Source organism: Oncorhynchus gorbuscha, linkage group LG13, assembly GCF_021184085.1.
Source record: "Oncorhynchus gorbuscha isolate QuinsamMale2020 ecotype Even-year linkage group LG13, OgorEven_v1.0, whole genome shotgun sequence".
Lineage (NCBI taxonomy): Eukaryota > Metazoa > Chordata > Actinopteri > Salmoniformes > Salmonidae > Oncorhynchus > Oncorhynchus gorbuscha.
The window spans coordinates 94,392,280-94,403,943 of NC_060185.1; the positions used below are offsets into that span (position 1 = coordinate 94,392,280).

General features: G+C 45.2%; 1 protein-coding gene across 1 annotated transcript in view; it reads right to left on the minus strand.

Moving 5' to 3' along the window:
• The window catches only part of LOC123993749 (probable E3 ubiquitin-protein ligase MID2), a 265,189-nt gene extending 255,763 nt beyond the window's left edge, over positions 1 to 9,426 (minus strand). Inside the window, exon 1 of the mRNA XM_046296202.1 lies at positions 9,085 to 9,426. The gene's annotated coding sequence lies outside the window, so the exon portion shown is untranslated. The remainder of the gene's footprint in view (positions 1 to 9,084) is intronic.
• Positions 9,427 to 11,664: the final 2,238 nt, after the last annotated feature.

Genomic DNA, 11,664 nt, shown 5'->3' on the forward strand with positions numbered 1-11,664 from the left:
GTCCCTTCACCCTGTGACCGACAGTTATGCGGGGGTCATGCAAGGGACCTTACTTACTGGGGGGCTGTCCAGACCTCCTGTCTACTAAGATGATGTGACTGCTGTCTGTCTCTACAATACTATGCTAGGTATTAATCGGCGTGACAGCTCAGTTCCGCTGACATAGCCTCCCGACCATGGATAGAGGAGCCTTATTCTTCTCACCGTCACAGGAGGTTAGCCGTAGCCATGGAGTCCACATGTCCCCCCCAATATATATTATAATTACGGCCCTGTAGCCTACTACTGAATTGACTCGTTATGCTAATGAACAGTGCAATGCAAATACTTTCTGCCTGAGAGGGCCATGACATGGCTGAGAGTTCATTTGCAGCCGAGTCAAGGGGTCGTGCTATTGATTATAAGAGTGTTTGTTGGGGGGGGGGGCGAGGGAGCCATGCACAACAAAAATATGAGGTGGCAAAAAGTGGACGAGACAATCTGAGGGGGGGGGGTAAGACCCCCTCCTTAGGACCATCTGGCAGAACGCCCCCAGAATATGTTCTATGAGTTAAGATAGGAGACGATGCCAGACACATGCCGGAACCAACCCTATGAACTATGCATATGTAACCAGTATACGAGAGATCGAACGGGACTGCCCCATTAGAGCTCCTGATCGCCATGTGTTCTGGGTGCATTGAGTTGGTTGGAACCTCTCCAGTATGCTGATTATAAAAATGATTCATTTAAGATTGACTTTTGAGTGACCCTGTATAGAATTGACACAACAATATTTAGACAAGCTCGTTACTCTTAACTTGATTGATAGCCTGAAATGGCTTCTTGGCAGCTAGTTATGAGGTTGGGAACCTATCTGGGCTGGCTAAAATCAACTTTATACAATTGTTAAGTTGTGTGTAGTATTTCAGAGAAAAAACAAACAAACCCCCAAAAAGTCAATCTTATTATTTCTGAGGGGGCATGACTTCTCTGTGTCCCCTATGGGCATGACTTCTCTGTGTCCCCTATGGGCAGGACTTCTCTGTGTCCCCTATGGGCAGGACTTCTCTGTGTCCCCTATGGGCCTGACTTCTCTGTGTCCCCTATGGGCATGACTTCTCTGTGTCCCCTATGGGCATGACTTCTCTGTGTCCCCTATGGGCAGGACTTCTCTGTGTGGGGCTGGGAGGTCTCTGACCCATTATAACCCACTCTGACCCACTCTGGGCATGATGCCTCTGTGTGGGGGTGTGGTCTCTGGTTGTCTCTGTCTCTGTCTGTCTCTCTGACCCACTGTCTCTCTCTGTCTGCATGACTGTCCTCTGTCTGTCTCTGGGGTCTTGAGTCTCTGTCTGTCTCTCTCTCTGTCTCTGTCTCTGTCTCTGTCTCTGTCTCTGTCTCTCTCTCTCTCTCTCTCTCTCTGTTCCACTCCAACTGCATAAAGAAAACTGGGGTATGCTCCCCTGCTCATCAATCAGTCTGCGTAGGTATTCTGCATTCCCACTCAGCAACACGTTGAGCACAGCTTGAGATGAGGACCCGCTAATTGAATATTAGACCCCTGATGAACAGCGAACAACATAATGGCTTCCAACCTGCATGGGCTGCTTCCCAAAATGCACCCTGTCGGGCTCTGGTCAAATGTATATAGTTAATAGGGAGTCATTCATAGTGCACTATACTATATAGGGAACATGGTGGCATTTGAGACACAATGATTTCCTCACATTCTTGGCATTGTTGGTTGTTGTAGATGTGATGTACAGTCACGTCACCTATCTAGCGCTCACCACAGGACTGTCCTTCCCTGCAGCTATTCCATCCCCACTGTTCAACGTATAATAACCCTGAGAGGAGAATAGTACTCGGTAGTAACCACACAAACACAGTCTGGCAATACAGTTGGCACAGCAGGTGAGGTCAGCCGTAGGAATGGCATGAACCTGCTCTCTCAGAAGTGTATTTTTCTCATTTAAAAGTATATTAGAGGACACCATGAGGAGAGAATGGAGAGAAAGAGATTGAACACCGTCCTGGACGACACCACACCGTCCTGGAGGACACCACACCGTCCTGGAGGACACCACACCGTCCTGGAGGACACCACACCATCCTGGAGGACACCACACCATCCTGGAGGACACCATCCTGGAGGACACCATCCTGGAGGACACCACCCCATCCTGGAGGACACCACCCCATCCTGGAGGACACCACACCATCCTGGAGGACACCGCACTGTCCTGGAGGACACCACCCCATCCTGGAGGACACCGTCCTGGAGGACACCACACCATCCTGGAGGACACCACACCATCCTTGCAGCCACATACAGTGGCTTGCAAAAGTATTCACCCCCCTTGGAATTGTTCCTATTTTGTTGCCATACAACCTGTAATTATTCAAATAGATTTATGGGGGGTTTGTATCATTTGATTTACACAACATGCCTACCACTTTGAAGATGCAAAATATGTTTTATTGCTAAACAAACAACAAATAAGACGAAAAAAAAAACAGAAAACTTGAGCATGCATAACTATTCACCCCCCTCCAAAGTCAATACTTTGTAGAGTCACCTTTTGCAGCAATTACAGCTGCAAGTCTCTTGGGGTATGTCTCTATAAGCTTGGCACATCTAGACACTGGGATTGTTGCCCATTCTTCAAGGCAAAACTACTCCAGCTCCTTCAAGTTAGATGGGTTCCGCTGGTGTGCAGCAATCTTTAAGTCATACCACAGATTCTCAATTGGATTGAGGTCTGGGCTTTGACTCTGCTATTCCAAGACATTTAAATGTTTCCCCTTAAACCCCTCTTGTGTTGCATTAGCAGTATGCCTAGGGTCATTGTCCTGCTGGAAGGTGAACCTCCGTCCCAGTCTGAAATCTCTGGAAAACTGAAACAGGTTTCCCTCAAGAATTTCCCTGTATTTAGCGCTATCCATCATTCCTTCAATTATGACCAGTTTCCAAGTCCCTGCTGATGAAAAACATCACCACAGAATGATGTTGCCACCACAATGCTTCACTGTGGGGATGTTGTTCTCTGGGTGATGTGTTGGGTTTGCGCCAGACATATCGTTTTCCTTTATGGCCAAAAAGCTACATTTTAGTCTAATCTGACCAGAGTACCTTCTTCCATATGTTTGCCGAGTCTCCCACATGCCTTTTGGCGAACACCAAACATGTTTGCTTATTTCTTTCTTTACGCAATGGCTTTTTCTGGCCACTTTTCTTCCGTAAAGCCCAGCTCTGTGGAGTGTACGGCTTAAAGTGGTCCTATGGACAGATACTCCAATCTCCACTGTGGAGCTTTGCAGCTCCTTCAAGGTTATCTTTGGTCTCTTTGTTGCTTCTCTGATTAATGCCCTCCTTGTCTGGTCCGTGAGTTTTGGCAGGTTTGTTGTGGTGCCATATTCTTCCCATTTTTTAATAATGGATGAAATGGTGCTCTGTGGGATGTTCAAAGTTTCAGAGATTTTTTAATAACCCAACCCTGATCTGTACTTCTCCACAACTTTGTCCCTGACCTGTTTGGAGAGTTCCTTGGTCTTCATGATGCCGCTTGCTTAGTGGTGTTGCAGACTCTTCATAAAAAATCCTACAATGTGATTTTCTGGATTTTTTTTTCTCATTTTGTCTGTCATAGTTGAAGTGTACCTATGATGAGAATTTCAGGCCTCTCTCATCTTTTTAAGTGGGAGAACTTGCACAATTGGTGGCTGACTAAATACTTTTTTGCCCTACTGTATACACTGAGATCATGTGACAGAGGTGGACTTTATTTAACTAATTATGTGACTTCTGAAGGTAATTGGTTGCACCAGATCTTATTTAGGGGCTTCATAGCAAAGTGGGTGGCACCGTAGCCTAGTGGTTAGAGCGTTGGACTAGTAATGTAATATGCCATTTAGCAGACGCTTTTATCCAAAGCGACTTACAGTCATGTGTGCATACATTCTACGTATGGGTGGTCCCGGGGATCGAACCCACTACCCTGGCGTTACAAGCGCCATGCTCTACCAACTGAGCTACAGAAGGACTAGTAACCGGAAGGTTGCGAGTTCAAACCCCCGAGCTGACAAGGTACAAATCTGTCATTCTGCCCCTGAACAGGCAGTTAACCCACTGTTCCTAGGCCAGTTAACCTGCCTGTTCCTAGACCAGTTAACCCACTGTTCCTAGACCAGTTAACCCACTGTTCCTAGACCAGTTAACCCACTGTTCCTAGGCCAGTTAACCTGCCTGTTCCTAGACCAGTTAACCCACTGTTCCTAGGCCAGTTAACCCACTGTTCCTAGGCCAGTTAACCCACTGTTCCTAGACCAGTTAACCCACTGTTCCTAGACCAGTTAACCCACTGTTCCTAGACCAGTTAACCCACTGTTCCTAGACCAGTTAACCCACTGTTCCTAGACCAGTTAACCTGCCTGTTCCTAGACCAGTTAACCCACTGTTCCCAGGCCGTCATTGAAAATAAGAATATGTTCTTAATTAACTGACTTGCCTGGTTAAATAAAGGTAAAACTAAAAAAACATACACGCACCACTTTCTAGTTGTTGATTTTCTTTTTAGCAAGAGTCTTTTTTCATTTCAATTCATCCATTTGGACTATTTTGTCAATTTACATGAAATCCAAATAAAAATCCAATTTATATTACAGGTGGAAATGCAGCAAAATAGGAAAAACACCAAGGGTTTGAATACTTTTGCAAGGCACTGTATTGTTTTAGGCTGGGTTTCTGTACAGCACTTTGAGATATCAGCTGATGTACGAAGGGCTATATAAATTAAATGGATTTGATTTGATTTGTGTAGGCTACAACATATGCAACATATATACAGAGGATAGCTTGGAGAGGCCTAAAAGTCCATCTACAACATATGCAACAGCTATACAGAGGATAGCTTGGAGAGGCCTAAAAGTCCATGTACAACATATGCAACAGCTATACAGAGGATAGCTTGGAGAGGCCTAAAAGTCCATGTACAACATATGCAACAGCTATACAGAGGATAGCTTGGAGAGGCCTAAAAGTCCATGTACAACATATGCAACAGCTATACAGAGGATAGCTTGGAGAGGCCTAAAAGTCCATGTACAACATATGCAACAGCTATACAGAGGATAGCTTGGAGAGGCCTAAAAGTCCATGTACAACATATGCAACAGAGGATAGCTTGGAGAGGCCTAAAAGTCCATGTACAACATATGCAACAGCTATACAGAGGATAGCTTGGAGAGGCCTAAAAGTCCATGTACAACATATGCAACAGCTATACAGAGGATAGCTTGGAGAGGCCTAAAAGTCCATGTACAACATATGCAACAGAGGATAGCTTGGAGGGGCCTAAAAGTCCATCTACAACATATGCAACAGAGGATAGCTTGGAGAGGCCTAAAAGTCCATGTACAACATATGCAACAGATATACAGAGGAAAAGTCCATGTACAACATATGCAACAGAGGATAGCTTGGAGAGGCCTAAAAGTCCATGTACAATTTAACATGAATAAGGAACAGAACATTTTAAGCACATCACGATACATCCTAGCCTGGTCTCAGAAATATTTGGCATGACAAGGAGTTGGCACGATAGCACAAATAGACTGGCACTCAGGCTAGATACATACTTATTGGTGTATTTAAAACGTAATTCCTGACAGGAAGCTTCTTAAGTTATCCAGCATCAACACACTGACATGTAAAGCTGAAAAAACAACATGCTAGACCACATGCTGTTTGCAGACTGAGGCTCCTTGCCTTCTTATGTACAGATAAGGGTGGCCTGCCGCCCTGCCTTCCAAATGCCACATTCTGACTTGACAGCTAGCTTTCATCATCTGCTGAGAGACAGACAGCTATTTCCTTACGATGGGTTTCTTATAGTTTGAGACAAAGACTGTGTTCTAAATTGGCACCCTATTCCCTATTTAGTGCACAATTTTTTGACAAGTACCCCCTCGATGTGGGCCCTGGTCAAATGTCGTGCACTACATAGGGAATAGGGTGCCAATGGAGACGTAAAGACAGACAGTCATCTCTGAGCAGCACCTGTCATTGAAACTGAAGTCACTAGGATCTCCCTGGGCAAACAAAGGATATGACAAACGTCTCTGAAGAACACTGTTTGTTGACAGGCGCTAGTCTGGGCAGGGTTAGGAACACGACACGTTCAATCTTTTCTAAAGCGTGTATGATCTGTAACCAAATACGAAGTGGATGTCATAAGGTGAATGCACCAATTTGTAAGTCGCTCTGGATAAGAGGGTCTGCTAAATGACTTAAATGGAATGTAAATGTAAGTGTGTCTATCCTGCTCTTATTAAATGATGACTAACACCACCGTAAAACACAAGACGCAACACAAGTCTTCCAAAATGGAGCACACGGCACCCTTATTGGGTTGGCACACTGGACATTTGTTTCTTTTATTTATTTCACCTTTATTTAACCAGGTAGGCTAGTTGAGAACACCTTTATTTAATCAGGTAGGCTAGTTGAGAACACCTTTATTTAACCAGGTAGGCTAGTTGAGAACACCTTTATTTAACCAGGTAGGCTAGTTGAGAACACCTTTATTTAACCAGGTAGGCTAGTTGAGAACAAGTTCTCATTTACAATTGCGACCTGGCCAAGATAAAGCAAAGCAGTTCGACAGATACAACGACACAGAGTTACACATGGAGTAAAACAAACATACAGTCAATAATACAGTATAAACAAGTCTATATACAATGTGAGCAAATGAGGTGAGAAGGGAGGTAAAGGCAAAAAAGGCCATGGTGGCAAAGTAAATACAATATTGCAAGTAAAACACTGGAATGGTAGTTTTGCAATGGAAGAATGTGCAAAGTAGAAATAAAAATAATGGGGTGCAAAGGAGCAAAATAAATATTTATATTAAACATTTTGAAATGGTTCTATGGTTCTGTCCTAAATGACACTATATCCCCGTAACAGCCGAAGGAATAGGTTATTGGGTTAATAATTATACTCCAGCCAGAGATACAGAGATGACAGCTCTCCTTGTAGGTAATTGATAAATGACTGTCTCGGCTGTATTCGCCTAGCTAACGGCCATGTCTACTGTCCAGCAGCTCCATAGTAGATCCCAGAGAGAGCAGTCTTTTTAACCACTGATGTCACATGAAGACATCACTAGTGGAGGACGGCAAGTTGGCAGCTGTTAAGAGTTCCTATTCCCTATGTAGTGCACTACTTTTGACCAGGGCCCATAGGGAATAGGGTGCTATTTGGGATGCGCACACTAAAGGAATGGACCTCCACTGGGAGTTGAGAGTCACAAACTGTTATATGAGATTTGCACTTGTAGTGCCAGACAGAACAGGTTAGTACAGAAGTCATCCTTAGATCAGGACCAGTCCAGAAACCAGGACCAGTCCAGAAACCAGGACCAGTCCAACAACCAGGACCAGTCCAGTAACCAGGACCAGTCCAACAACCAGTACCAGTCCAAACAACCAGGACCAGTCCAACAACCAGGACCAGTCCAGTAACCAGTACCAGTCCAACAACCAGTACCAGTCCAGTAACCAGGACCAGTCCAACAACCAGGACCAGTCCAGTAACCAGGACCAGTCCAACAACCAGGACCAGTCCAGTAACCAGGACCAGTCCAACAACCAGGACCAGTCCAACAACCAGGACCAGTCCAACAACCAGGACCAGTCCAGTAACCAGGACCAGTCCAACAACCAGGACCAGTCCAGTAACCAGGACCAGTCCAACAACCAGGACCAGTCCAGTAACCAGGACCAGTCCAGTAACCAGGACCAGTCCAACAACCAGGACCAGTCCAACAACCAGGACCAGTCCAACAACCAGGACCAGTCCAGTAACCAGGACCAGTCCAACAACCAGGACCAGTCCAGTAACCAGGACCAGTCCAGTAACCAGGACCAGTCCAACAACCAGGACCAGTCCAACAACCAGGACCAGTCCAACAACCAGGACCAGTCCAACAACCAGGACCAGTCCAACAACCAGGACCAGTCCAGTAACCAGGACCAGTCCAACAACCAGGACCAGTCCAGTAACCAGGACCAGTCCAGTAACCAGGACCAGTCCAACAACCAGGACGAGTCCAGTAACCAGGACCAGTCCAACAACCAGGACCAGTCCAACAACCAGGACCAGTCCAGTAACCAGGACCAGTCCAACAACCAGGACCAGTCCAGTAACCAGGACCAGTCCAACAACCAGGACCAGTCCAACAACCAGGACCAGTCCAGAAACCAGGACCAGTCCAACAACCAGGACCAGTCCAGAAACCAGGACCAGTCCAGTAACCAGGACCAGTCCAACAACCAGGACCAGTCCAACAACCAGGACCAGTCCAACAACCAGGACCAGTCCAACAACCAGGACCAGTCCAACCAAGACGTTTGGAAGACCAGACACAAAGCAGGGGTTCAAATCCCCTTGTCCTACCAGCGGCCACAGAGGCTACAATGAATGTATGTGATGTTGCATACCACCAAATTGGTATAGAATATCAAGTCCTATGTCTATTATAAAGATTTAGATGCACTATTGTAAAGTGACTGTTCCACTGGATGTCATAAGGTGAATGCACCAATTTGTAAGTCGCTCTGGATAAGAGCGTCTGCTAAATGACTTAAATGTAAATGTAAAACTACTACTATTCAGTAGGGTTGAATATTGTTCTGTAGTAACTTCTTCACTATTAAATATTATTTAATGATTTAATGTTGACCTACTATGTTGGAGATTTGAAGGCACCTTTGGCTCCATGGTGTGACGTTAATACTGGAGTGGTCACATGTTTAATATTTTTGTCTGACACACATGCTCTATGGGTAGGTTAGAGTCCGCGCAATAACACATTCACCCACGTAGGCTAATATATTTGGTTCACACATTCATTTAAACTCAGCATGATTTTAATTGCTATAATTATTTATCGGTTTGGGGATATGATCATTTTGCATCCACGACGCATTTACGTGTGCGTATTTCCACGCGCCCTCCAGACATTATAGACGTTTAAAGAGCATAGGCTATTCAACATAATAGAAATAAGGACTGTAAATAAAAATAGTAACCCAGCCTACCTCGAACTCTTGCAGACAGTGACAGCCCGCGCTCAGATGACTTGACTTGTTGTGGTGGTAACAGTAACGGATACAGAACACTTTGCAGCCTCACAATTCTAGCTGGTGCAGATCTCTTGTCTCCGAAGTTTTCACGAGCAGTAGATGCCAGAGAGCGCGCGCTCTTACGTCTCTTTATCCCATTTCCAAAATTTAAAACACGTACATTGTTCTACTTTTTGTAGCCTATCGGTTGATTAGCCATTACCGTGGATATATGTTCCAAGTACACTAACTAGGACTACTAACTAGCCTACTGGCAATAGTACGCTGACTCGCTGCATGCGTCCCAAAAACTAAAGCGCTTCCCAGAGGACACGTGATTAACCCACCCGGAATAGCTCTCATTCCGGCAGATGGGATCAATTACACCGTTCTGCTGCCGCGAGCTATAGCTGCCTCGCTAGTTGCCTCGGTGGATCGTTCCCCTCTGTGCAGACATATCTCCCATCATCATCTCTACGGTTCTAGTACGTGATGTCGCTTTCAAAGCGGTGTAAAAGAACAGTGCCGTGAATGTCATTTTGTGCGCCTTGCACAGTACAGTGCTTTTCTTGGGAATGTCAAACCATCATCACAGAGGGGATTTATATCGTCTCACTCAGCTCTCACGTTACAGAATGCATTAGCGCTTAGATGTTACAGAAATGCATTAGCGCTTAGATGTTGTGTGTGTGTGTGTGTCTGTGAGTTCTCCAACATGTGCTGATTGTCAAAAAAGATCAATTGGGGAGAAACATCAGTTTTGTATATCAACTCACATTTCTAAAATAGCAAAACATCTTCTACTCTTGGAAATTGGCCAGGATAAATCATCTTGAGCATTTCCTTTCAGAGTCAGATTCACAAGAGGATGAACTGTTCTCTCTTTTCAATAGTTTGGCTGAACAACAATCCCCATATCAAAATGCTGCTACAGAAAATAGAAAAAATGTAATTGAAGGGCCCGAGAAAATGAATGGTCTAGAGAGAGACAGTTGGAGGACTAGCCACCCTGAGCTAACCCCATGGAAACAACACAGTCTCAGGATGCTCCATGAATTCAGAATGTATTTCTCTCTTCAATAAGACCAGTTGCCATGGTTCTGTAGAAAAGACAGTTGGATCCATTCCAAATGGGCACATATCTCTGCAATAGTGCACTGCTTTTGCTCATGGGAAATGTAGGGAAAGTGGTGCCATTTGGAACATTTCTGTAATGTTTTATTTCAGCTCATGAAACATGGGATTAACAATTTACATGTTGTGTTTATATGTTTGTACAGTATATATATTTTGAAATGTCCTTCAGAATGCCTTTTCCAAGCACTGGAGATTGATAGTCTTTTTTCTCCATTCAACACATAGAACTCAGACAACTCTACTGTACTATGCCTCGACACATATAACTCAGACAACTCTACTGCACTGTGCCTCAACAAATAGAACTCAGACAACTCTACTGCACTGTGCCTCAACACATAGAACTCAGACAACTCTACTGCACTGTGCCTCGACACATATAACTCAGACAACTCTACTGCACTATGCCTCAACACATAGAACTCAGACAACTCTACTGTACTGTGCCTCAACACATAGAACTCAGACAACTCTACTGTACTGTGCCTCAACACATAGAACTCAGACAACTCTACTGCACTGTGCCTCAACACATAGAACTCAGACAACTCTACTGCACAGTGCCTCGACACATAGAACTCAGACAACTCTACTGTACTGTGCCTCAACACATAGAACTCAGACAACTCTACTGCACTGTGCCTCGACACATAGAACTCAGACAACTCTACTGCACAGTGCCTCGACACATATAACTCAGACAACTCTACTGCACTGTGCCTCAACACATTGAACTCGGTATTGAGCATCCGGCAATGCTATTGAAATGAGGCTGAAGAAGGGCTAGCATGTGAAGGGTGAAATGTCTGCTTTGTCAGGACACACACACAGACAGAGACATGTTCCCATAGCTCACACCATCACACGCCTTTTTATGCAGGAAGCGGGGTAATTATGGTCCCTGGGGCTGAGCGGAGTGGAGCGACTATAGTAGGACTGTGGAAGATGGGGGGTGGCGGGAGCTTCTCTCATGCTACTGTGTGTGAAATGATAAACAGGCAGGTACCCCTCGAGACATAGTCTGCATCCCAAATAGCGCCCTATTCCCTATGGGTCCTGATCAAAAGTAATGGACTACATAGGGAGCGTAGGGTTCCACTTGGGACGCAGGATATAGCTAACTCCCTCTACTCTCTCTGCTTAGCCCAGTCAAGCCACTTCAGAACAGAACGCCAGACAGAGGAGAGGAGAGGGGAAGAGAGGGGAAGAGAGGAGAGGAGAGGAGAGGAGAGCCCACGTTGAAATCCCACTGCTGCCATTTGGTGGTTTGATATTTTCAATGTGGCATTGTTGTTAACTAACAGTCAGAGTGCTATCCAGTTCCAGGTATTCGGGGCAGCAGGGTAGCCTAGTGGTTAGAGTGTAGAGCGCACAGGTACCCTAGTGGTTAGAGCGTTGGACTAGTAACCGTGAAGGTTG